At 48.4% G+C, this 25,726-nt stretch overlaps 1 protein-coding gene and 1 pseudogene across 1 annotated transcript in view; both read right to left on the reverse strand.

The window, feature by feature from the left end:
• Window positions 1-20,642, reverse strand: part of LOC139178980 (butyrophilin-like protein 1) — a 49,168-nt gene extending 28,526 nt beyond the window's left edge. Inside the window, exon 1 of the mRNA XM_070778155.1 lies at window positions 20,538-20,642. The gene's annotated coding sequence lies outside the window, so the exon portion shown is untranslated. The remainder of the gene's footprint in view (window positions 1-20,537) is intronic.
• On the reverse strand, window positions 10,893-20,747 carry LOC109576671 (butyrophilin-like protein 1; annotated as a pseudogene).
• Between the last annotated feature and the right edge of the window lie 4,979 nt (window positions 20,748-25,726).

Genomic DNA, 25,726 nt, shown 5'->3' on the forward strand with positions numbered 1-25,726 from the left:
CCAAGGAAACACTGGGGGCCATGACCTTCCTCTGAACCTGCACTTCTGTCCTTCTGCTGAGGAAGGACAGGCCCTCCCACCACAGGCTGTCATCTCCAAAACTGGAATATCCAGCAAAGGCAGCTCAGGACACCCTTAGGTCACTCAGTCCTTCCCGAGAGTGTGTGCTGCCCAGCCCACCCAGAGCTCAGCTGCAAAGTCCACCTGGCCCATGCCACTGACTCCACCATCCTCTGAGCAGACAATCCACTCTGATTCCGAAGTCTGAGATTCCTTCCAGGAACATGAAAAGGCATTGCTCCCACCCAAGCCCTGAGATTGTTGTTGTTGTTGTTCAGTCCCCAAGTTGTGTCCGACTCTTTGCGATACCTAAAGGTAAAGGAGGGAGACTGGGGAGTCACACAGATTTACAGAGAATATAATATGTTTTATTTCACCAATAAAAGATTATGATACCAAGCGGGACTCCGTGGGACTCCTGGGCACAAAAGCCTTTCTGTGCCCCAAATTTCTCTGATTAAAGAAAATAGGATTCATTCAACCACCAAGACCTTCCCTTAGTTCAACAGGCAGGTTCAAGTGGTTGTTAATTAAGGAAGAGAGGGGATGTGAGATAAGAGAGGAACAGTCAAGAGATACAGTAGTGCAGCCTTGGGGCAAGGTCTGATTCCCCATCAAAGGAAACACACAAAAATATCTTTGAGTTATTTCAGAGATACTGAAACCCTCAGCAGGGGGAGATGTTAATGTTTAACAACGATGGAATGCCGACTACAAGCACAGAGACCCCAGATCAGTTGGAATCAGAAGGTTGGTGATACTAACTCCCACTCATCTCACACCAACCCATCAGAAGAATGTCCACGAGCTAATCATGCTTTTTTTGAAAACATTACTATAGAACTCCTCACTGCCCTCTTCAGGGAGGATCACACAGTTTTGAGGGCTTTAGTCCACTGTGGCCGCCTTTGTCTGACAAAACAATAAAGCGACTATTTTCTACTTCACCCAACACTCTGTTTCCAAGATTTAATATGGTGTCGGGGTACAGGGGCCAGATTCAGGTTCAACAGTAAGGTTCTAAAGGGAAAGAAGGCAGACAGAAAGAGGGTGTAGGAAAGGAAAGAACAGGGGAGAGGAAGGAAAAAGGGAGGGAGGGAAGGAGAAAGGGATAGAAGAAAAGGACAAAAAGGAAGGGGTAGGATCCCCCTGCATTTATCCTGGCACATGCGGGACCAGACTCCAGAATGGACACGTCTGCCCAGAGTGTCTCATGCATGTCCCCAGTCACTGAGATGTCAGTGTACGATTTACAGTGTGAGCGTTTGTACTGCCCACAAGGCAGTGACCTGTGTACGTGCCCTGAGTACAGGACCTGAGTATACACTCACTCAGTGACCTGGCAAGTGTTTACTCACTCTCCCAATCCCATAGATCAGGCCCACCCATGGCCAAGGGTTAGTCAGGCAAGTCCTGCTCAGAGGGATTTGAGTACCAACATCTGAGAACTACTTGAAGGTCTGACACTTTGGCCTCCGTCCCTGAGAGAATCAGAGAAGAGAGGTCTGGGGCAGGAAAGGCAGGAGAGGCTGGCTCTATTTGGGGAGGAACAATGACTGAAATCTGCCCACTCTGCTCAGGCACACTAGTAAACCATTTGCATGAATTGCTTTATGACAGGAGGTCCTGGTAAGGAACATGGAATTAATAACCCACCACCAACCGGAAGAGTTCAGGAAAGGTCAAAAGTTGACACACGTGTTCAACTACCTCCCAGAATCCTTCTCGCTGGCTGAGCAATGTGTGCGCCACCAGGAAGGACTCTGAATCAGGATGACTGGCCAAAGACAACCAGGAAACTAATCCCATCACCATAAAACCCGAGACTGCGAGCCTGTGGCAGAGCAGTTCTCCTGGGTTCTCTTACCCTACTGCTCTCCGCCAGGGCGCCCTTTTCCAATAAAATCTCTTGCTTTGTCAGCACGTGTGTTTCCTCAGAAAATTCATTTCCAAGTGTTAGACAAGAGCCCATTTTCGGGTCCTGGAAGGGATCCCCCTTCTGCAACAGTTCTAACAGTCCCTAGGATGCCCACCCTGTTCCTTCAGGTCAGGAGACTTGTCTCCACAGGCTGAGTTGTGGACTAAAGCCCTGAGGCCAGGCCCTGCTCTCGCATGATGTCACCAAACACTCGGGCACACTGTTTGCCCAGTGCCATTTTACTCTGAACATCACATACTTTATTATAATCCTCAGAGGGAAGTCTTACTTTCTTCATTTTACAGCTGAGAGACAGAGGTTCAACAACATGAAGGGACCTGCCCAGATTTATGTGTGTCAAGCCCACAGGCTCCAGGCCTCACTAAAGCTCAGCTGAGCCCTAAACAGGGGCCACCAGGTAGGGGCGAATCAGCTCCAGAGGTGCTCCAGGGATCTGGGGGCAGGAGGGGAGGCAGAAGAAATGTTAGAATACCTTTCATCTTACTCTTTTTTAATGTGCTATTTGTGTTTGTTTTTAGAATCTGTACAACATTTCCACACACTTGATAGCTGTTTGTTGAAAATACATTACTAAAAGGAGTGCATGCTCCAGAATTGGAGACCAAGCTCCAATCTTCCACTCCAGAAATCCTCTCTAAAGCACCAGGTATCAAAGAGGGAGACAGCAGGATGAACCTGCAGCAGCCGCCTGAGAGGCAGCCCAGAAACGAGGTGCTACGGGGATAAGGAGAAACCTGGGGGCCAAGAGAAGGGCTGCCCTGCTGGATCAGCCCAGGTTCCACCGGGTTCTGCTGCCCCCTTGTGGCCAGCGCTGTGGACTGAAAAAACGGCTTCCCCGCAGGAGGACACGAAGGGAGGGAGAGGCAGACAAGGAATGTTAGAAAAATGGACGTGGACACAGGGAACCACACACAAAAGACTGCAGGCTACAGGATTCCTCATATATGAAGTTAAAGCACAGGCAAAATGCGTCTGTGCTGGCAGAAGTCAGATAAGGAGGTCCTGGAAAGCTTGAGGGGACACTTAGAGAGGGACACCAGGGAGCTATCCGATATGATCTGGGCGTGGTTACTCAGCTATGTGCATACGAAAAAATTCATCACACTGCACACTGGACATCAGTGGCCTTTATTCCATTTGTGTATTATCTTTTGCTCCCCTGTGTCTCCTTCTTTCTGCCTCTCAACTAAAACAAAAACAGAAACTTCTGGGGAGGAGGTATGTGACATTTGGAAAGAGAGAGATGACAGAGATGACACTCAAAGTGATAATTAAGAGGAAGCATGAGGAAGAGTCTCAGATTCCTATCTGGGGCACATTCATCAAGAGAATTCAGAGAGGAAAACAACCTTCTGCAAACAAAAATGAGAGGAATCTGACATTTTCAACAACTTTGCATTGAATTGCATTGTTATACAAAGAGGTGATTCTCAAATCTACATAAAATTTGGAAATGTTTACTAATTAAATGGCTTAGCTTATCCTCTCCTCTTAATAAAAAACAAAAACCATCTCTTGAGTCACATGGTAGAAGGCAGAGGAAAATGCAGTTCTGTGTCTCAAGAAAGGGACTGAGCAGGAGATGCAGATGAGGAAGTCGTGAGCAGGTGACGGAGGGCCAACTTCAGGGGTGTGAACAGGACCTCCCAGATAGAGCATCAAGAGGGAGATGAGGAGAGAATCCTGGGAAACTGGAACGGTGTTAACGCTGGTACAAAGAGACCCTCCAGGGCCAAGAAGAGACGCTGGGACAGATGAGTGGAAGGGCTTGCATTGCAGGAGCCAAAAAGGAGAAAGTGACACGGAGGAAGTAGTGATCAGGGAAGTCCAATGACTCAGTTAAATATTTCACTCAAGTGTAGTTGTTATGTATTTATTTATAAACTGCCTTATTCTAAGTAAAGATTTAGAGCAACTCATACAAATGATTTCAGAACAATGATACAAACTCAAAGGAGTCGAAGGAGTCGATTAAAAAAAACAAGGATGGAAATGTAAGATAAAGTCCTGTGAGAGTATATTATAATTACACTTCTTAGAAATGGGCCACAAATTTAACCCGAACTCAGCATCAATACAAAAAAGAAAACATATACATTCAATATACAAACAAATTCTTTATTTTTTAAAGTTCAGTATTTTAGCTCAAATCTTTGTTGCCTTGATTTTTATGGGGTTAGCTATATTCACTTGTCATTTTACTACAATTTGAGAACATTGCATTTGTTCTGTTTGTTCATTGTTTCAACACTTTTTAAAGTTTTTTAATAATTCATGTTTTAATTTTTATTGGAGTAAGGTTGATTTACAATGTTGCATTAGTTTCCACAGTGCAACAAAGAGTACCTTTTTTTTTTTTAACTTTACAATATTGTATTGGTTTTGCCATATATCAAAATGAATCCACCACAGGTATACACGTGTTCTCCATCCTGAACCCTCCTCCCTCCTCCCTCCTCGTACCATCCCTCTGAGTCGTCCCATTGCACCAGCCCCAAGCATCCAGTATCGCGCATCGAACCTGGACTGGTAACTCATTTCATATATGATATTATACATGTTTCAATGCCATTCTCCCAAATCATCCCACCCTCTCCCTCTCCCACGAGTCCAAAAGACTGTTCTATACATTAGTGTCTCTTTTGGTGTCTCATATACAGGGTTATTGTTACCATCTTTCTAAATTCCATATATATGCATTAGTATACTGTATTGGTGTTTTTCTTTCTGGCTTACTTCACTCTGTATAATAGGCTCCAGTTTCATCCACCTCATTAGAACTGATTCAAATGTATTCTTTTTAATGGCTGAGTAATACTCCATTGTGTATATGTACCCCAGCTTTCTTACCCATTCATCTGCTGATGGACATCTAGGTTGCTTCCATGTCCTGGCTATTATAAACAGTGCTGCGATGAACATTGGAGTACATGTGTCTCTTTCCCTTCTGGTTTCCTCAGTGTATATGCCCAGCAGTGGGATTGCTGGATCATAAGGCAGTTCTATTTCCAGTTTTTTCAGGAATCTCCACACTGTTCTCCATAGTGGCTAGAGTACCTGTTTATACATATACATATATCCTCTCTTTGTTAGATTCTTTTCACATATAGGTCATTACAGAATACTGAGTAGACTTCTCTATGCTACACAGTAGGTCCTTATTAGTTATCTATTTTATACATAATTGTGTGTACATATGTCAATCTCAGTTTCCCAATTTATCCCTCCCCCATCACTTTCCACTGGTAATCATAAGTTTGTTTGCTACGTCTGTCACTGTATTTCTCCTTTGTAAATCAGTTCATTTCTACCATTTTTTCACATTCCATATATAAGCAATGCCATATGATGTTTATCTTTGTATGACAAATATATTCCTTTAATAAACATTTATTTTGAGCCTCTGTATGACAGCAGAAGGAGGAGAGTGAAAGAGCTAGCTTTAAACAGTATTTTTAAAAACTAAGATCTGGTCCCATTACTTCATGGCAAACAGAAGAAGATAAGGTGGAAGTAGTGATAGATTTCCTCTTCTTGGGCTCTAAAATCATTGCGAATGGTGACTGCAGCCATGAAACTGGAAGACGATTGCTTCTCAGCAGGAAAGCAATGACAAACCTAGATGGTGTGTTGAAAACCAGAGATATTACTCTGCCGGCAAAGGTCCATATAGTCAAGGCTATGGTCTTCTCAGTGGTCACATACGACTATGAGAGCTGGACCATAAAGAAGGCAGAGTGCCAAAGAACTGATGCCTTCAAACTGTGCTGCTGGAGAAGACTCCTGAGAGTCCTTTGGACAGCAAGGAGATCAAACCACTCAATCTTAAAGGAAATCAACCCTGAATACTCACTGGAAGGACTAATGCTGAAGCCAAAGCTCCAGTATTTTGGTTATCTGATGTAAACAGCGGACTCATTGGGAAAGTTCTTGATGCTAGGAAAGATTGAGGTCAGAAGGAGAAGAGGGTGTCAGAGGATGAGAAGGCTAGATGGCATCACCGATGCAATGGACATGAGCTTGAGCAAACTTCAGGAGCTGGTGAGGGACAGGAAGGCCTGGCGTGCTGCCGTCCATGGGATCGCAAAGAGTCGGACACAACTGGATGACTGAACAACAACGTGACAGCAGAGAATCCCCAGTCTTTGGAGGTACGTGCCCTCTTCCATGAAACTTACATTCTGGAGGAGATGAACATCACTCAAAATTATCAGGACCGACTGCAAATTGGTATAACTGTGTCAAAGGTAAGGAACAGGATTCTATGGGGCCAAACAGTGAAGATACTCCATTGAGACTGCAGAGAGAGCCTGAGTTTCAACTGGATGTGTAGCAATGAAGCAGAAATAGAGTTCAGGGAAGATAAACCAGAAAAATAAATCTGTTTCTCCATGGAAATGTCAAGGGAGTGGAGTCCCATCTTATACAAGAAAGTTGATTCTTGGGCAGGCAAGTCTTGCATATGGAAAAAATAACCCTTGAAAGTTGGTTACGTTGCTCATAAAGTACTGCCCCATACTTGTGCATAAGGTAAACATAAACATGTAAAATGTACAGTAAAACATATACTATTATACTCAGATTTATGATAAACCAAAAAACGCATCTTTAAACTTTAAAAATCACCTCAGCACTTGAAAAGAATCAAGGGCTTCCCTGGTGGTTCAGTGGTAAAGAATCCACCTTCCTACCAAGGCTACAAAGGTGAAAGGAGATCCAACCAGTCCATCCTAAGGAAATCAGTCCTGAATATTCATTGGAAGGACTGAAGCTAAAGCTGAAACTCCAATACTTTGGCCACTTGATGCGAAGAACTGACTCGTTGGAAAAGACCCTGATGCTGGGAAAGACTGAAGGTGTGAGGAGAAGGGGACGACAGAGGATGAGCTGGCATCACCAACTCAGTGGACATGAGTTTGAGTAAACTCTGGGAGTTGGTGATGGACAGGAAAGCCTGGCGTGTTGCAGTCCATGAGGTCGCAAAGAGTCAGACACGACTGAGTGACTGAACTGAACTGAATTGACAAAGGCGACATGGCTTTGATCCCTGATCCAGGAAGATCCCACATGCCCCAGAGCAACTAAGCCCGTGCTCTACAACTACTGAGCCTGCGCTCTAGAGCCCGGGAGCCGCAGCTACTGAGACCACATGCTGCCCCTTCTAAAGCCCGTGCTCCCCAGAGGCCGTGCTCCACAATAAGAGACGCCACCACAGTGAGAAGCCCGGGCACCGCAACTAAAGAGTAGCCCCTACTTGTTGCAACTAGGGAAAGCCCTCACACAAAAAGGAAGTCCCAGCACAGCCAGTAAATAAATAATGAGAAAGGGATCCATGAATATAAGAAGCTTTCAACTTAGAATAAAGATCCAAACCCCAGCCTTCTCTGGGGCATCTAGAAAAGTCTGTGTGTCTTTTCAGGCTTCTCTTCCAATCTGTGGGGGAAGAATATTTAGGTATATTATACCTGCTATTTCATGTTTCCTATTTTTATGTACTAACATGGGATTTTTGCAATGTACTTATCCTTAAAATTATCTGTATAAAAGGGTTTTGCTTATATTTAACATAAAATTGTTCATTAATTTTTAAATTATAAAAATACATAATTTTCATAAAGTCATATACATGCCTCTTAGACAAGTAGAGAAGTCAAAGAATTTATTCAGAGAATTAATCCATTACTGAACTGCTACAATTATAAAGCTGGTTCAAAGAGCATTTTGAAGGATAGCTTAATTATTGTCTCACCAGAAAAGGCAGTGAAAAATAAATATGCTGAGTTGGGGGGGAAAGTGGTTCATGTCCTATACCGTGCTGTGCTGTCCTCAGCCACTCAGTCGTGTCTGATCTCTGAGACCCTGTGGACTGTAGCCTTCCAGGCTCCTCTGACCAAGGGATTTCCCAGGCAAGACTACTGCCTGCTACTGCTAAGTCACTTCAGTTGTGTTCAACTCTGTGCGACCCCATAGACGGCAACCCACCAGACCCCGCCGTCCCTGGGATTCTCCAGGCAAGAACACTGGAGTGGGTTGCATTGCCTCCGCCAATGCAAGAATGTGAAAAGTGAAAGTGAAGTCGCTCAGTCATGTCCGACTCTTACCGACCCCATGGACTGCAGCCAACCAGGCTCCTCCATCCATGGGATTTTCCAGGCAAGAGTACTGGAGTGGGGTGCCATTGCCTTCTCCCAAGAATACTGGAGTGGGTTGCAATTTCCTACTCCAACATGACACCTTACATTTGTCTATTTACAGGATTTTTTTAAATAATATTTTAAAGAATCATTGATTTACAATGTTATATGTTTCTACATATATTCAGAAATATTCAGCAAAGTGAATATTTCCAGGTTTTAAATAATTATATATTTTTTGCAATGCAAGGAAAAGATTTCAAGAATGTTAGAGGAGTGGGTAATAAAAGATGGCTTCTTTAAAAATAAGCATTTTAGAAACTATCAGAACAATTCCATAGAATTCCAAATTGTATTCAATGGAGTCCAGTTATACCTTCTTAAATATTGACCAGTTTTGCATCTATTTGTAAATAAATTTAAGCACGCTTTAATCTATCAATATGTAGTACTTTGAATTCTTCTGTAAACAGGTTGTAACAGGCACTGATCCCCCTTTAAATGAGTTGAATAAAGTAGTTTGTGCACACACACACAAACACACACAAACTATCAGAAACTGGGTAGTGTCTAACCAACTAGGACCTGCAGCAGCCATTCGACATCTTCAGTGAAGCAGAGCCACAGCCCGTGGGCTTAGTCCCCAGGCACCTGTGAAATTTAAGGAGCTTGAGCAAATCTCCAACAGTCTGGGTCCCTCAGAGTCCTGCTTCCTTTTCTGCTCTTTACCATAGGACTTGGAAGTACTAAGAGGCAATACACTGATTACTAGAATCGTGCTCATGGTCAGAGCTTTCTGCAATGCACCTGCCTCTGAAAACTCTTGTCTTCACTCACACCTTAATTCTGGTAGCAGTTCCTTTCTTTCCTCCTGATGCAGACACAACAGAAAAACCCAGATCCTTCTCCTTCTTTCACAGAAATCTACTGAGGTTGATAAAAATAGGTGAGTTGCATCCACCCCAGAATAGGAAGTATATAAAGTAGAATGCTAACTCCTCTAAAATTCATCAGCCATCCATTTCCCTGCAAGATTCTGGCCAATACTTCTGGTCAGACTTTGGATCCTTATAAATACAACTGGAGACCCACCTTCGGTTCTGGGTTCCTCTGCACTGATTCAATAAAATAACCCCCTTTTATTCTGCAGAGTGATTCAGCTCTTGTGCCCTTTAATAACCAAATGGTGTATAAACACCATAAAAGGGACTTCCCTGGTGGTCCAGTAGCTGACTCTGTGTTCCCCATGCAAGGGGTCTGGGTTCCATCCTTGGTCAGGGACTAGATCCTACATGCCACAACTAAGAGGTCACATGCTACAACCAAGACCTGGTGCAGCCAAATGAATAAATAAAAATACTTTTCTTCTAAAAAGCATTAAAAAAAAATTTTATTATCACCACAAAATTGACTTCCCATGGCAAATTACAGCCTAATCAAAACTAATTCAGAAACAGTCCACGTCTAGCTTCTCAAACCTGAGTCCATGGCATGAACTGATGATTGTTGTAACCACATGCCCAGGAGTCTGTCTCCAGAGCAGGGGGATGAGACCCCCCCAGTCATCCAGGCTGCACCTCAGAGGCCCCTGTCACAAGGGATCTGAAGCTCCAGGAAGAGCCACAGCGAGGGTCCAGGACAGTGATGGGCCCTATGGAGACACAGCCTCGGGGTTGCAGGGCAGCAATGGAGACTCGGCCCCGGGGAGACCATCAGCACCAGAGCCTGAGCTGAACCCCGCCCCTGGGAGGCTCACAGGCTCCTCCAGAGAAGGACTGCTAAGGGCAACAGGAAGCCCCTCAGACCCTCCCACGTCGGAGCAGACGGTCATGGACACGTCCCCTGACCTAATCATGAAGTATGGAAAGAGAGTCCCAGAGAAGAAAGCCTGAGAGAAGGAGAAAATGTGGGAGCCATCAGTCATGTTGTAGAAGGATATGTCCCCTTCCTGGTGGTCCAGGAACACCCCCACTCTAAGCCTGGGGTGGGGAGCCTGCATGAGGGATAGCACAGTATAAGGTACAGTATAGGCAAAATATCTTCTTTCAAATCTCCCCACAACCCAGAACCCCTTATCTGGGGACTCTATGTACCAGCCGTACCAGCCTTCCCTGTTCACACCTTCCCTACAGACCCCCAGGGCCCACTCGCTTTGGTCTCCATCCCTGATCTCCACCTCCCAGTAACAGCGCCCTGATGTGATGCCCTCAAAGCCCAGTACACTGCATTTATCTGCAGCGTTCACACAGGAGGCCTTCAAGGTCACACTTGTCTTTTTATCAGAGACGACAAGGTCTGAATGGGCAGATCGTGGATCCAGAGTGACAGGCCCTGCGGAGAAAGTTGTCTATCATTCAAGGTCCTCCCCTCCCCAAGAACACACAACCACCCCTCAACCCGGAATCCCAGCTGCATGGGAGGAAGGCTAAGCACCCTGACAATAGGAACTTGTGATGCAAGTCGACGGGCCTCCAAGCAGGAAAAGGACTCACGAGACTGATTTCAGGATGTGATGTATCACAGAGCCCTTGAGGACCAGCCTGCTCTCCAAGGGCTGAGGACCAGCAGGCTCTCCAATGTCTATTTAGTATTCAATATCGGCCAAAGTGATCAGCCCCACCTGTGTGTGACTGTCACCACCACATCCCACCCCACACTATTGATGGTGCCAGCATCTATATCACCACTGAGAAGTGAAGGAGAGGCCACAGGGACAGCAGTAGGAAAATCCAGAAAAACACAAAGTCACTCACAGGCCTGGAACTCCTCCTTCCGCCAATCTACAAGGAAAACACACATTTCATATGAGGGGTTCACAAAGACTGTACAACACACTTTAGGGTGGGTATGTGGGGTGGGTACTGAAGCTGCTAATGAAGGATTTGTAGAAAACATGTTTGGAAACATTCACTTGATACATTTATTGCTCTTTTATACACATGCACTCACACACACACAGAATGATCATTTTACAACCTTTTGATGAAGACCTAGCCATAGACCTTAATACTCAGGAATTGAGAAGCTGGAGACTGACCTGAACAGAAAGCTCTTTGCCATATTTGCCTACCAAATTATTCTTTCTCAAGGCCCTTGCCACATATCTATAATGAAAGATAGGTTTTCTAGAGAAAGAATTGGGGAGATAAAAGCTTTCGTTCACAGTGAAGAAATGATCCGGCTGAGCTTGCAGGTTGTCCCTGAGCCATGGGTAGAGAGAATACAACTGGCTAAGCTGAACTTGGAACATGACTATGCGCCAGGAGAGAAGAGAGCTCAGCGCACAGCACTGGAGAAATCTGACCCAGGTAGAAGACAATGCAGAGGTTTCCAAAGAGAGAGAGAGACGTTCAAATAAGGAAGCATGACAAGCGCTGAAAAGATGAAACATGAATAACTTCTCCTTCCATTTTTGTAGGAACAATATCATCCCTATAGACATGGCATATGGTGAAAATATTAAAAAATGCTGATTCTAGTTTCATGGTACAGTTTCTTTTTTTTAATGAAAGGTATAGAATTAAAGGTATACATTAAAATACATGTGACTTAAACTTGGCAGAGAACATGAAGATGGTAAAAGAAGACTACACGATCGTCACTGTGTAGAAACAAATCCCTGCAAGAATCAGTAAGACGCCTGAGGTGGCTTCTCACCCATTGGTGCCCAGGCCTCTGTCACCCTCTGGGTTCCCCACTTTCTCTCACAGTTCTGTATTCCTGACCCTAAACAGGAGCATTCCAAGCAGGAACAGGGCCTATGACAGAGGCTCAGAGGATGCAGAGCCTTCACTCACCCCACTGCTAAGGGTCCTTGAGACCACCCTCACTGCACGAGCATCCCTGCAACCACACACCTGCCCCAGCTCCTCTGGGAGGTGCAGACGGTCTCATTATCAGAGGCAAACTCATTATATGGTTACCTAAAAAGGGCTTAGGAATGTAAGTTTCTCTGAAATATTTTAAAGAAGACTCAAGGAGTCCATTACATTTCATGTCATGAACCTTGCAAACTCTCAGTGCACTTCTCAGATTCACACCACGTGGCTGTGGCCTTTGACCTTGTGACCTTTGGCCTCTCTTCAGTCACTCTGTCCACTCAAAACCTCTACAGGGCATTTCCCCCACACATTCCTATACTTCCTTCACATCTCCTCCTCTCTTCCTCCTGATCTTTTCTTCCATGATTTGTTCCCTTACCCCTTCTCCAAGAAGAAATTTAACCTCTCTCACGGTCTCCTTTTCCAATCTTCTACATTAACCCTGAAAAGGGGAGGAGGAGCCTGAGCCCTTCAGACAAATATTCTTCTAAAATGGAAGACAATGGTCGTGAATAATCCATTGTATGTTACATTTTTGGTTTTATGACCAAAAAAACGCACTTGGGATTTTCCATATAATTTCAGATCTTTCACACCCTCATCCAAGGAGTCCATGCATATCCCAGAGGTGGTGGACCCCAGAGTCAGAACACCTGCTCCTCATCAAGCAAGGAGGCGTGGAGGATGAAAGCCAGCCTGGACATGGGGTCAGAGCATGAGGAAGCAGAGAGAAGACCAATATTGCAGAGGACCAGGGGGAAACAGGGAAACCAAAACTAGAGCCAAAGAGAGAATTCAAACCAAGGGTCCCATAAGCAAGCGAGCATGACTTCTGACATCTTCCAGAGATGAGCGATCCCTGAGCCACACGGTCATTCCCTGCTGCCGTCCCTCCTCACCACTGACCCCTCCGCTGTCACTGTCACAAGAAGTCCCCATTGCACCAGGTGTTTGGGGAGGGTGCTGCTAACCCTGACCATGCCCTGCAGTAGAGCATGGGCAGGATGGAGGCACATCTGTGTTCCGAGGAGTCCCTGCAGTCTCCAGGTGGAGGCTACAAAGGTGCCAAGAAGACCAAGGACACTACCCCACCCTGCTGTGGGGTCCCCTCAGGGAGAAGGGGGCAGAGTCTAGGTTGGGAGGGGAGGCCACAGGAACTCAGAGCCACTTACCTGCATACAGCTGCGCCTTCCTCCAGGCTGAAAGGGAACACACTCTGGTGAGACCTCAGCCAGAAGAAACCTGCTCAGTGTGAATCTATTGGCCGTTGCCTCCCCTCTGCTCTGCAGGTGAGACTAACTACAGTGGGAAGAGGCTGGAGAATAGGTGACTTCCAGCCACGTGCAGACAGCAGGTGTGGTGGGGAATCCCCTGGAGCACAGGTCAGAAGCCTGCAGCATTCTGGAATGACTTCCACCGCTGTCCCCTGCTGCGTGACGTTTGGCTAGTTCACCTAGTTGCTCCTCCTTCAAAATCCTTCAAAACTCCTGTTTCACCTGTTACTCCATGTTGCTACTCAGGCTCAGAAGCTATTTGTTTGAATAGATTTTAGAGGAAAAAAGTATAAATTACTCCACAATTCTAACAAGTAATTATTGCATCAGTATTTTCTGGGAAAATATATATATGAAAAATTGACATGAAGCAGGAATTTTAAAAGAACATAGATACAAGGCCAACTCCAAGGTAAAACTGGCCAAGCATTCCCAGAGGAAATCATTCTAGAGATACATGTCACTTTTCTGGGCAGCCCATGACTTTTCCATGCATCGTCAGCCCAGGTATCAATCAGCCCTCAATCACTTTCTGATCATCATCTTGAGGAACTGGAGAGAAGAGACTTGCCCTGGATGGTGTGCTGGGATAGAGGAAGGAGGCCACACACAAAGTTAATCACCATTTGTTTATGTAGCTCCTTCTGTGAAATCTCAGGGCATGTGGCCCTCAGGTACTGATCAAAAACCAGATGCATTCAGGCTACGAAGCTATCGGTAATTTCCGGGTTGATCAGGGTTAGAATAAGACCCAGGGTGCGTGAGAAATTCTAAGGTCACCATCAGACCCAAGCTTCCTGCCAGCCCAGGTCTGCGAGGGGCCTAGGAGCCGGGTTCTGCCTCCCGCAGCCTCCACTTCCACCCCACAAAAGGGGGTCCACATGTCTAGACACAAACAACGAAAAGAACACCTTGGCACAGGTAAGACAGACCCAAGGACATCTGGAGAGTCACTCACCAGCCAGGTAAGCAGATTTCCTCCTCTCTGAAAAGCAAAACACAAGAAAACAGGTGTTTTCTAAGAATCAGAAATGTCTGAACCAGTGAGACATGCTAAGAACCAGAATGTCTCCTGTGGAGGGCATGCAGAGAGCTCAAGAGGAAAAGTAGAGCTTACCTAGTTCTTCCTGAAATTTAGCTGAAAGAGAGTGAAAACAAAAAAGCATGAACTCCACTCCCTAAGAAAAAGATTCACAAATACCACCTCTCTGTGTGTAACCCCTGGCGAAGACATTCCAACTGCAGACCCATTGGAGCCTCCCCAGCTCCAGCTGTCCACCCAGGTCTCCCCAGCCACCTGCTCTGGACTGGGATTTCCCCAGAGCCCTGGACTCAGGCCCTGTGGTCAGCGCATCCCTCTCAGCACCAGCTGCCACATTCACCAGCCTTGACCCCCGTCCTGCCTTACCTGCGTCCTTCAGCACTTCCTCCTTTGTCTGACGGTCCTGCTCGCTAGTCTGGCACAGTCTCCTTTTCTCCCCTCACCTGCATCTTGATGGAATGTTCTCTCTTGGTGTAACATCCAGCCCCAAGGAGCAAGATCACCAGCACAGTCAGGCTCACCGAGAAAGCCACCTTCCAGGGAGAGGCCTGGGGGAAGAAGGGCTCTGTGGCCCAGCCAGACACCCCGTCAGGACTCCTGCCCAGGACAGCGCAGCCCGGAACACCCAGGAACACCCGGCCCCCTCCTCCAGCCCTGATGGAAGCCGGGAGCACCTCTGACCTGGGATGAAAATGGCCATGGCCTTCTCCCGGCCCAGGACAGGGTTGAGGATGGAGCAGGTCACGTTCTCCACAGAGCTGTCTCTCACCACCAGCGCCGCCTCCACGCTGAACAGCCCTTCAGCATCCTGGGTGTGGGCTTCAGAGAACGCCAGGAACTTCTCTCCGCTGAGGTCTCTCCACTGCACCTGGGGCTTCGGGAACCACCCCGAGGCTGTGCACACCACGCGGACCCCATCTTCCTCAGGCCCTGTATGCGCACCTGAGGGGCAGAGCCCACACCTGCAGGAGGCAAGATGTAGAGCCCAGGGACCCAGCAGTGCCTACGTGTGCACAACTCCAGGGGGGGCCCTGCACTTGGCATTCTGGGGGCTCTGGGGGCAGCCTGCTCCCACAGGGAACAAGGAGGCATCCTTGCCTCGGGGAACAGAAGGAAGGAGCATGGGGACCCCCAGGGTTTCAGAGGGCTGGGCCCCTTCTCCCCAGTCGTGCAAGTGGAAGGGCTGATGCCGTGTAAACAGAGGGAGGAATGTGGTCCCAGGTCCACCCTTATCCTTGCTCTCCTCACCTCACACTCTCCCAGGGCATCTGCTTCCACACCCACTGCCTCTCTTTGTAAATCGCCAGGAAAATTAGGTCAGCTGACACCCCTATGCCCTGAACTCCGCTTCCTTCTATCCTCAGGTTTACCTCCACATGGACTCCTCACATAGACTTCAAACTCATAATTCCAGAACTAATAGGTGCTTTGGCCCCATCTCTGATGGCTTGATTGTGAAAATATTCCCACATCTCCACTCATCTTTACATCCAGTCCCTGTCCCTGTCTGCCACACTCTTGTCCCCTCTGAACACCCTGCCCCCTCACTCACTCCCACCAGCCATGAGGACCCCAGGAGTCCCTAGAACACACCAGCCACACACCCTCTCCAGGCCATTAAGGTTGGCTGTTCCCTCCCCTTTGAACTTGCAACCCCCAGATGTCCAAGACACTGAATCCCTCCTTCCAGTCTACGTTCAGATACACATTCTCCATCAGGACCGGCCTGCGCCACTGTGTAACACTGCAGCCTGGCCTCACTCCCAACCCTCGGTCCTGATCCCCTTCCCCTGTTCCACTCGGCTTCTCATCCTCAGCACTTACCACATTCTAACATCACCTATAATCTGTTTCTTCATTGTGACTGCTTGATCATCCACTTGAGAATATACACTCATAACAACAGGAATCTTTATCACGTTCTCTGATGCATCCAAGGTGCTTAGAAAGGACTAGACACATAGTATGTGCATGCTCAGTCGCTTCAGTCGGATCCGATTCTTTGCGACCATATGGACTGTAGCCCTCTAGGCTCCCCTGTCCATGGGGTTCTCCAGGCAAGAATACTGAAGTGGGTTGCCATTTCCTCCCCCAGGGGATCTTCACAACCCAGGGATAGGATCCATGTCTCCTGCATTGCAGGTGGATTCTTTACCACAGAGGCACCTGGGAATCCCAGACACAGAGGAGGGACTCTATATATTTGCACTGAATGAATGAATGGATCAAAGAGCCTCCCTTCTTCCTGTGATAAATGCGAGGCTGAGTTATATCTTTCATATCCCTCCCAGTTCCAACACCCCAAAACACTAATCTAGTTACCCAAGTCACCAACCTGCCACCTTCAGCTCCAAACCAGCCTCTTCATAGAAGTGTCCTTTTCTGAAGAAGCAGGTGTACAGCCCATTGTCAGAAGCCTGGACCCTCTGGATGTGCATGGCAGCATATCCCTGGTTGAGAAGGTCCCCCACCAGCGAGGTCCGCCCTGCGTAAGGAGCCATCTGCTCCTCCTTCTGCTCCTGTCGGTTCTGATAGACGAACACGGTTTCCAAAGACTTGGAGCGGAACCACCTCAGCTCCATGTCCTCTGCACTCACAGCTGGAAATAGGGAGCACGGCAGCACAGCTTCCCCACCCAGCACTGCCACGATGGGGTGCAAAGGGCCAGTCACCTGGAACTTCTCTGTGAACACAGAGACGGCAGTGAGAGAGGAGGAGAGATGCAGACCGAGGGCAGGGGACACACAGCATCAGGTGGGAAGGCCCCAGTCTCGGATGAGATGACCACGGGACTGATGGATGGAGCTTGATGACTCTGAATCTGGGCAACATCTCTGATCACATTTTTGTGACCCAGAAACAGTTTCAAGGAGAATCCCTCACTCTCCTGTTCTCCTGTCCCCAGGCCCTTCTGTGAAGGCCCTCAGTGTGAATATGCAACAGAATCGTCATGAGATCAGGGGAATCACAACTGGCAGGACCCCCTCCACCCCCAGTACACCTTCTGATATAGTAGGTCTGGGGTGGACCCAAGGATATGCCTTTGTAAACAGTCCCTGGGAGGCTGATACTGATGCTCCATGGACCACACTTTGAGAACCACAGCTCTATCCTGCCCCCCACTCCTTGGGCAGGACTGAACCCTGAACAAAGTTCATACCCGGGGTCTAGGTCAGAAATTCTTGATCACCAGCCACACCCGGGAGCTACTCTATTCCAGCCCTAACTTTATCATGTGTGTTCAAGACTTTCTCCCTGGCTCAAATGTGCACTAAAACCCAGATCCAAATGCTATTTTCGTTAAAAAGCTGCCTTTCTTCTCATCACCCACAGGAATCCATATTCATCCCACTGACATCTTCCCAGAGCCTTTGTCCTTCTGAGACCTGGTGTTGGGTCACGACATGACCCCTGTGTGAGACAGCCCTGCTGGATCTCCAAAGAAAGATTTCAGCTGCTCAGAGTTGGTCTGAGTCACCATTGTCTCTCACCTGGAGGACAATGGTACATTGGGCTCCCTGGGTCTCCTCTCCCCGCTCCCATGGGGTGAGGGCCCACAATCAGCCCCTCACCATGAAGGACAGGCCACTCTTAACAGCTGTACACCTTGTCCCTACTCGGCTCAAAGCCTTGCCATGGCTCCTCAGTCCCCTCAATGGACCTCAGGCCCGCTGGGGTTGACGCCCAGGGCTACCCTGACTCCTACTCCTGGTCTCTCCCTCTCATACACTCTGCTCCAGCCAAGACTTGCCTCCACAGTCCTTTGAGCATTACAGGCACACAGGCAGCTTTGCACTGGCTCTTCTCTCCTGCAGAAACCATCCTTCCACTGGAACGGTCACAGACTCACCCCCTCCTCAAGGTCTTTGTTCTCCTCTCCCTGAACATTCTGGTGCCTGCTTCCCACCTCCCCACCCCTGGCTGCCTCCCTCCAGCCTCACCACTCCACTGCCCCTCCTCTCATCTCTTACAACAAACTGTCAATTACAGTCTTCTGTGCATTTCTTACTCACAGCCTCCTTCTACATTGTAAACTCTATAAAGATAGGATCTGTCTGTTTTGTTCAAGTACAGCACCTAATGGACTTCCCTGGTGGCTCAGATGGTAAAGAATCCACCTGCAACGCTGGAGACCCAGGTTCAATCCCTGGATTGGGAAGATCCCCTGCAGGAAGGCATGGCAACTCATTCCGGTATTCTTGCCTGGAGAATCCACATAGTCAGAGGAGCCTGGCGGCCCCATCCACAGGGTCACAAAGAGTCCGACTCGACCAAGTGACTAACACTTTCACTTTCTTACTGTCACATTTTTGTTCTTTTTATTTTATATTGGAGGATAGCTGGTGGCTCAGTCGGTAAAGAATCCGCATGCAATTCAGGAGACCTCTGTTTGATCCCTGAGTTGGGAAGATCTCCTGAAGGAGATCATGGCAACCCACTCCAGCATTCTTGCCTGGAGGATCCTTGTGGTCAGAGGAGCCTGGCTGACCCCAGTCCATGCTGTTTCAAAGAGTTGGACGTGACTGAAGCAACTTAGCACACAACACAGAGACATTTAACAATGTTGTGATAGTTTCAGGTGGACAGCACAGGGACTCAGCTATACATATATGTGTATCCATTCTCCCATGGTAACATTTTTCATAGTTGCCTTTTTTGCTGCAAGGCATGCATGACCAGGCATCCTAACCAGCTACAAACTTATGCCTCTGCAATGGAAGCATGATGTCTTAAACACTAGACCTTCAGGCAAGTCCTGATAGTTGACTTTTGAAAACATCATAATCTCCACATTGGAAACTGTCAAGGTCCCTTATTTTATGGTTTAGAGACTCTTCTCAATTATATAATTACAGTTAGTGCCTGGGGAAGCATCATAATTATTCTAGAGAAAGGGTTCTTTGAATACCCACCCACTGCTGGTGGAGAGAGCCGGCCTAGCTCCCGGGGACCCACACAGGAAGGGGGTGGGGACACACTCACCTGTGGACCCCCCAGTGGGCAGCGGGAGGAGGAGGAGCAGCATGGTGAGGTGGCAGAGCCCAGAGCCGCGGGAGAAGTCCTCCATCTCTTCAGAGCTGGGGAGACACAGGGCAGAAGGCAGACCCAGGGCTGGCCCAGAGCTCAGGGACCCCAGTGGGGAGGAGGGCTCAGGGCCAGAAACAGTCCTGCAGGAGCATAGCCCCCCCCCCGGATCCCTGTGCTGATGAGGTGCTGGGCTCCCCACAACTCTGACACCCAGAAAGCACTGAGCCTGGGCTCCTCCCAGCCCTGTGGAAGCCTCTGTGGAGCTAAACAACCTCAAGGTTTGCTTGGGAAAATGCCCCCCCTTGCCTTCCCACCCCAATGGCACCTGCAGCCCAGCCCACTCTGCCCAGAACACCAGGTGCTTCCTTTCCCAGCACCGGGGGCCCCGAGCTGGGACCATCCTGCATCTCCCCATTATTCACAACCACCAGTGATGCCTGTCCACCAGTTAGGGACAGAGACCCAGGTTCAGCTCCTCACTGTGAAGTACAGGCCAGCTCCCACTTGGGGCCCCACAAACGTCTTCCTCGAGGGGACTGTGGGTCCTTCAGAGGCACTGTGAGCTGCCTTTGCTGCTGGGTTAGTTCACCTGCACTTCAACCCCACCCAGTCCTTTCCTGCAGGGACCAAGGACAAGGCCCGCACCCAGGTGCCCAGTCAGTCCCCACAGAGGGCTTAATCCTCATCCCCACTGAATTTAAAGAAGATTTCTGCATTGGGATTGGAGATCCCGGTGGAAACAGAGCAGCCGAAGTTAAAAAAATGAGTCCTTGTCTGAGAAAAGACCCCAAAACACTAAATGTTTGAGGTGAGGGAGGAGGTAGCTTAGGGTCCTGGGAAGGACAGATACTAAGGGCTAAACGCTGAGTCCTCCCCCCAAGACTGGGCCCCTGTCTGCCAAGTTTCTTAACCATCTTTGTGTTATTCCTCATCTGCAAAATGAGGATATTAACGGCATTTCCATCTCAAGGTTTTCATGAGAATCACATGAATTTATATTTGTAGTCACTACATGGAATTAGAAAACAGCCTATTACTAGTAAGTGCTACAGCAATAACACTGAAACAAATGAGTGAAGGTACCCTCCTCACTGTGGTGGTCCTGGGTCTCCCTAGAGCCACCCCACCATCCAGCACCACCCACCCTGCCCCCACCCCGCCCCCTGCTCAGCCTCCTCCTCAACTCTGCTGCTCCCTGCTTGCTCTTCTCACCCACAAGTGTCTTCAAAGCCCACTTACCTGCTCTGAAAGGCCAGGACTTCAGGGGCGTCTCTAAACGCAGCAGCATGAGAAGGTTCAGGGACCCTGGCAGACCCCAAATCTGCCCTCAGAATTCGCACCTGAAGTTAGTCACTCAGAGCCCCAATCCTGATCCAGATCCAAGTCTGAGTTCCTCATGTCCGGGGCCAGGTGGTCTCAGGAGAGTGGAGAAGCAGCAGAGCCCGGCCCAGGGGTGTCTGCAGAGACTGGACCGTGGGACCCTCGGGAACGATCCCGGACAGCTCAGTCCGCCCTTCTCTGGTTCCTTCACCATTGGAAAGTGAAACCTGGAAAAACCAGTCCCGGCAGACTCTGCCCTGCCCTCTGGACAGTCACCCGGTTATCAAGAAGGAAACAGCCTGATCGGAGCAGCAACAAGAGAGGGGATTCAAGTGAAGCTGAAACCACCCTGAGGGGGACACAGACACACACTCGATGACTGTTCTCCACAAGCGCTCCACTCCAGGTTGGCAGGCTTCTAACCTTGGAAGCGGGGCCGTGGGTGGCACAGCCAAGACTAACATCTAGCCCCTGCTGGTCTGTTTGCACCAGCTGCTCACCACTGAAACGATTCCATGTCGGCTGGTAAATTGCGCAGAGAATGGCCCCCAGCCTGGCTGATTTTTCTTCCCCAACAGGTGACCCAGGAGCTCTCACAACCTGGTCCCCCATGGGTTAACCTGATATCAGGAGCTTCCGGGACCAGCTCCAGGCTGAACAGACAGTGCCCTAAGGCTTGTTAAGATTGTGTGTCACCCAGTGCCATCCAGATCCCCTCCCAGCCCGGTTCCAGTGAATACCAGGCAAGGCCTGATCCTCTGGTCTCAAAAAAACAAACAAACCCAAGGAGATTGGCTTTTCCTCTCCAGCTCATCCCATCCTGCATTTTCCTTACCTAGTAAAGGGCACCTGTGTTCACTCAGTTTTCTCTGCCAGAAACTTGAGGGGCATCTTTCACACACCACTCTCCCACCAGTGTGCTTCCAACACATTTAAGATTTTTCACAAATTCACGTCAGTGGCCAGTACATACTTCCAGACTGCCATCAATTCTCCACAGTCTCAGAGTAGTCTCCTCGCGGGTCTCCCACCCCATCTCCAGCCCCACCCCCTCCGTGCATTTTCCTGCCCAGGTCATGAACCTCTTATTAGTAAGTCCTGTCACTGACGACACTTAGTCCAGACCCCTAACAGAGGAGGGAGGGGTTAGAGCTGCAGGGAGACTGCCCCTCCATGTCCTCCCCCAGCCTTCAAAGCCAGCCCACCCCACCCCCAGCTCCACACGACTCCACAGGAAGCAGGAGCAAGCAGGGACCTTGGACTCAGAAAAGTCCCAAGGTTTTCTGACCAGAAAGCTTATCTCACCAGCCCTTTGAGTCCATGTTGGGAGGGGGAATGGGTGGGAACGACAAAGTAGAGGGAATGTTTAGCACGCTGCAAGAACAGTTGAACACAGTGGCAAGATGGACAAAAACAGCCAACTTCACTGCCCACCCCACACCCCTGCTCCCGCCAAGGCATCAGGGTCCTGTGCCAGCTGCCTTAACAAGAAAGACTGCTCACTGGCCACAAATGATTTTTCTTTTTCAAATTATAAATTATCCTAATGTTAGTGGGGTTATCCTGCTGCTGCTGCTGCTGCTAAGTCGCTTCAGTCGTGTCCAACTCTGTGCGACCCCATAGACGGCAGCCCACCAGGCTCCCCCATCCCTGGGATTCTCCAGGCAAGAACGCTGGAGTGGGTTGCCATTTCCTTCTCCAATGCATGAAAGTGAAAAGTGAAAGTGAAGTCACTCAGTTGTGTCCGACTCTTAGCGACCCCATGGACTGCAGCCTACCAGGCTCCTCCGTCCATGGGATTTTCCAGGCGAGAGTACTGGAGTGGGTTGCCATTTATATTCAAATTACAAGTTATCCTAATGTTAGTGGGCTGTACAGTCCATGGAATTCTCCAGGCCAAAATACTGAGTGGGTAGTGGGTAGCATTTCCCTTCTCCAGAGGATCTTCCCAACCCAGGGATCGAACCCAGATCTCCCGCAGTGCAGGCAGATTCTTTACCAGCTGATCCACAAGGGAAACCCAAGAATACTGGAATGGGTAGTCTATCCCTTCTCCAACAGATCTTCCCGACCCAGGAATCGAACCAGGGTCTCCTGCATGGCAGGCAGATTCTTTACCAACTGAGCTATGGGAAAGCCCTTTTTTCAAATTACAAATTATCCTAACATTAGCGGGGTTAATATTTTACTTTCCTTTTTAACACATATAGCAGATCTAAGCCATAAAACAAATGTGAATGTAAAATGAATTGTAATTTTAAAATGTGACAGTTTATAAAAAGGATTAAATCCCTTTTCTTAAAGAGATAATTAATAAATTAATTGACAGTGTTAAGGTGAAAAGTTCACTGTACTGCAGGAAAAAGCTGAAGAACTGTTTTCTGCTTATTTACGTAAAGACACACAAACACAAGCACACACAAAGTGATGGCTTGTTTTGACTTTACAATTTTTCCTTTCTTCTCTCAGCACAGTTATCCTGGCTGGTGACCAGGCTTTGCCCTGGAAGTCTGCTGGGCAGAGCGCAAGGGCACAGCTGGGGCCAAGACCTTCCTCTGAACCTGCACTTCTGCCCCTCCTCTGAGTAAAAACAGCTCCTCCCAGAACAGGCTGTCATCTCCAAAACTAGAATATCCAGCAAAGGCAGCTCAGGACACCCTAAGCCCCTCAGGCTTTCCTGAGAGTGAGTGCTGCCCGGCCTATCCAGAGATCAGCTGCAGAGCCCATCTGGCCCACAGCACCAACCCCACCACCCTCTGAGTAGACAACTCACTCTGATTCCAAAGTCTGAGATTCCTTCCAGGCGACGTATGTCCCACTCAAACCCTGAGATGTGTAAAGGTAAAGGAGGGAGACTGGGGAAGAAGACAGTCTTATAGAAAATGTTATAAATTTTATTACTTTGATGAATAACAAAAGAAAATAAAAGATTAGAAGGAAAGGAACCAGAAAAAGATAGTGCAAGGGAGGGAGGGAGAGAAGAAGCCAAAAGTTAGGGGTAGGATCCCCCTGGCATTCAGCCCTGGCAGATCTGCCCAGAGTGTGTCAAACACGTTCCCCATTCACTGAGATGCCAGTGAATTTTACAGAGATGAGTTACTGCACTGCCCACATGCATGACTCACTCAGTGACCTAGGAAGTACTTACTCACTCTCCCAAGCCCATAGGTCAAGCCCACCCATGGCCAAGGGTAAATCAGGCAAGTCTTGCTTGGAGGCATTTGAGTACCAATTTCTGGGAAAGGACTGAAGTTCTGGCACTTTGGCCTCCGTCCCTGAGAGAATCAGAGGAGAGAGGTCTGGTGCAATAGAAGCGGGAGAGGCCTGACCAACCCTGAGAGGCTGGTTCCAACAGTCCCTAGGATGCCCACCCTGTTCCTTCATGTCAGGAGACTTGTCTCCACAGGCTGGGTTGTGGGCTAAAGCCCTGAGGCCAGGCCCTGCTCTCTAATGATGTCACCAAATACTTAGGCACACTGTTCACCCAGCGCCAATTTTACTCTGAGCAGCTCATACTTTATTATAATCCTCAGAGGAAACTCTTACTTTCTTCATTTTACAGCTGAGATGAAAGACTCAGGAAGGGACCTGCCCAGAGTCATGCCTGTGTGTGTCAAACCCACAGGTTCAAGGCCCCCCTAAAGCTCAACTGAGCCCTAAACGGGAGCCCCCAGGTAGGGGAGAACCCGCCCCAGGGGTGCCCTAGGGATCTGGGGGCAAGAAGGGAGGCAGAAGAAATGTTAGAAGTTCTACTATAAATGCTCTAATCGATCTCTTTTAGTGTGTTATTTGTGTTGATTTTTACAATCTGTACAACATTTGTATATGTTAGGCATATGTTTAAAATACATTACTGAAAGGAGTGCATGATCTAGAAAGTCTGGAGACCCAAACTCCAAAATTTCGCTCCAGAAATCCTCTCTAAAGCAGCAGGTTTCAGAGAGGGAGGGAGCAGCACCACCCTGTGGCAGCTCCCTGGGAGGCAGCCCAGAAAGAGGATGCTACCTGGGTGGGAGGAGAAACCCGGGCGAGAGCCGCAATGCTCTGCTAGGTCAGCCCAGGTTCCACTGGGTTCTGCTGCCCCCTTGTGGCCAATGCGGTGAACTGAGAAAGGGCTTCTCTGGCGAAGGACGCTGAGGGAGAGAAGGAAAGGAGATGCAGACAAGGAATGTTAGAAGAATGGACACGGACACAGGAAACCAGACACAAAAGACTGCAGGCTACAGAGTTCCTCGTATATGAAGTTAAATAATGCGCAAAATGTGTCTGTCACAGAAGTCAGAAGAGGGGGTCCCTGGCTTGCTGTAGGGTTTAGGGTTAGGGACCTGAAGGAGAGTCCTGGGGTGGGGAGAATTAATTCAAATACTTATTGACTTACTGAAAAGTTAGCTCTTATTTATTTTATTTATTACTTTTATTTTGTTTGGTTATTTTTAATAAAATAGTATTGTTTTAAGAACAAAACTGAGTTCCCACAGGAAAGTGTCGCGACAATATCAGCATCTCTGATCAACCCGGTCCCCACGCACCAGTTTATGCCCCAAGGCTCCCCAGTCTTACTGTTCCCCTGAAGTCTGAGAAGGGAGGATCTCCCCCTTCATGGACCCCTCCGCCAAACCCCTCCTAAAGACACGTTCATGAGAGCACGCACACATACACACACACCCCGACTTTGCAAAGGCCCAGCCTTGGGTCTGCCATTTCCTCCAAACAGAATTCTTTCTTCCTTCACCTGCCCCCTCCCCTTTCACCTCTCCCGCATCCCTAATAGAAACTTACAGGACACACTCCCCACAATCACTGGCTCAGTGGGCATTTGTTGACAGCCACGGCAGGCATCTGGGGAAGACAAAAAGGCATGCTCAGGCAGCCTCACACCCTGGCCACCTGACAGGACTCGTGGTGAAGTGGACAAAATCACAAAACAAGAGAACCTTCAGGTACACCAAACATAAAATGCACCTAACGGAGGCCCTGGGCAGAGTTGCTGGAGAAGTGATCTCAGTTTCAGCTTGGACTCCCAAACTCCAAATTCCTGGAACTAAGCTGAAAATTGGGCTTCCCTGATAGCTCAGTTGGTAAAGAATCCGCCTGCCATGCAGGATACC

This window comes from Bos indicus, chromosome 23 (assembly GCF_029378745.1).
Source record: "Bos indicus isolate NIAB-ARS_2022 breed Sahiwal x Tharparkar chromosome 23, NIAB-ARS_B.indTharparkar_mat_pri_1.0, whole genome shotgun sequence".
Classification (NCBI taxonomy): Eukaryota; Metazoa; Chordata; class Mammalia; order Artiodactyla; family Bovidae; genus Bos; species Bos indicus.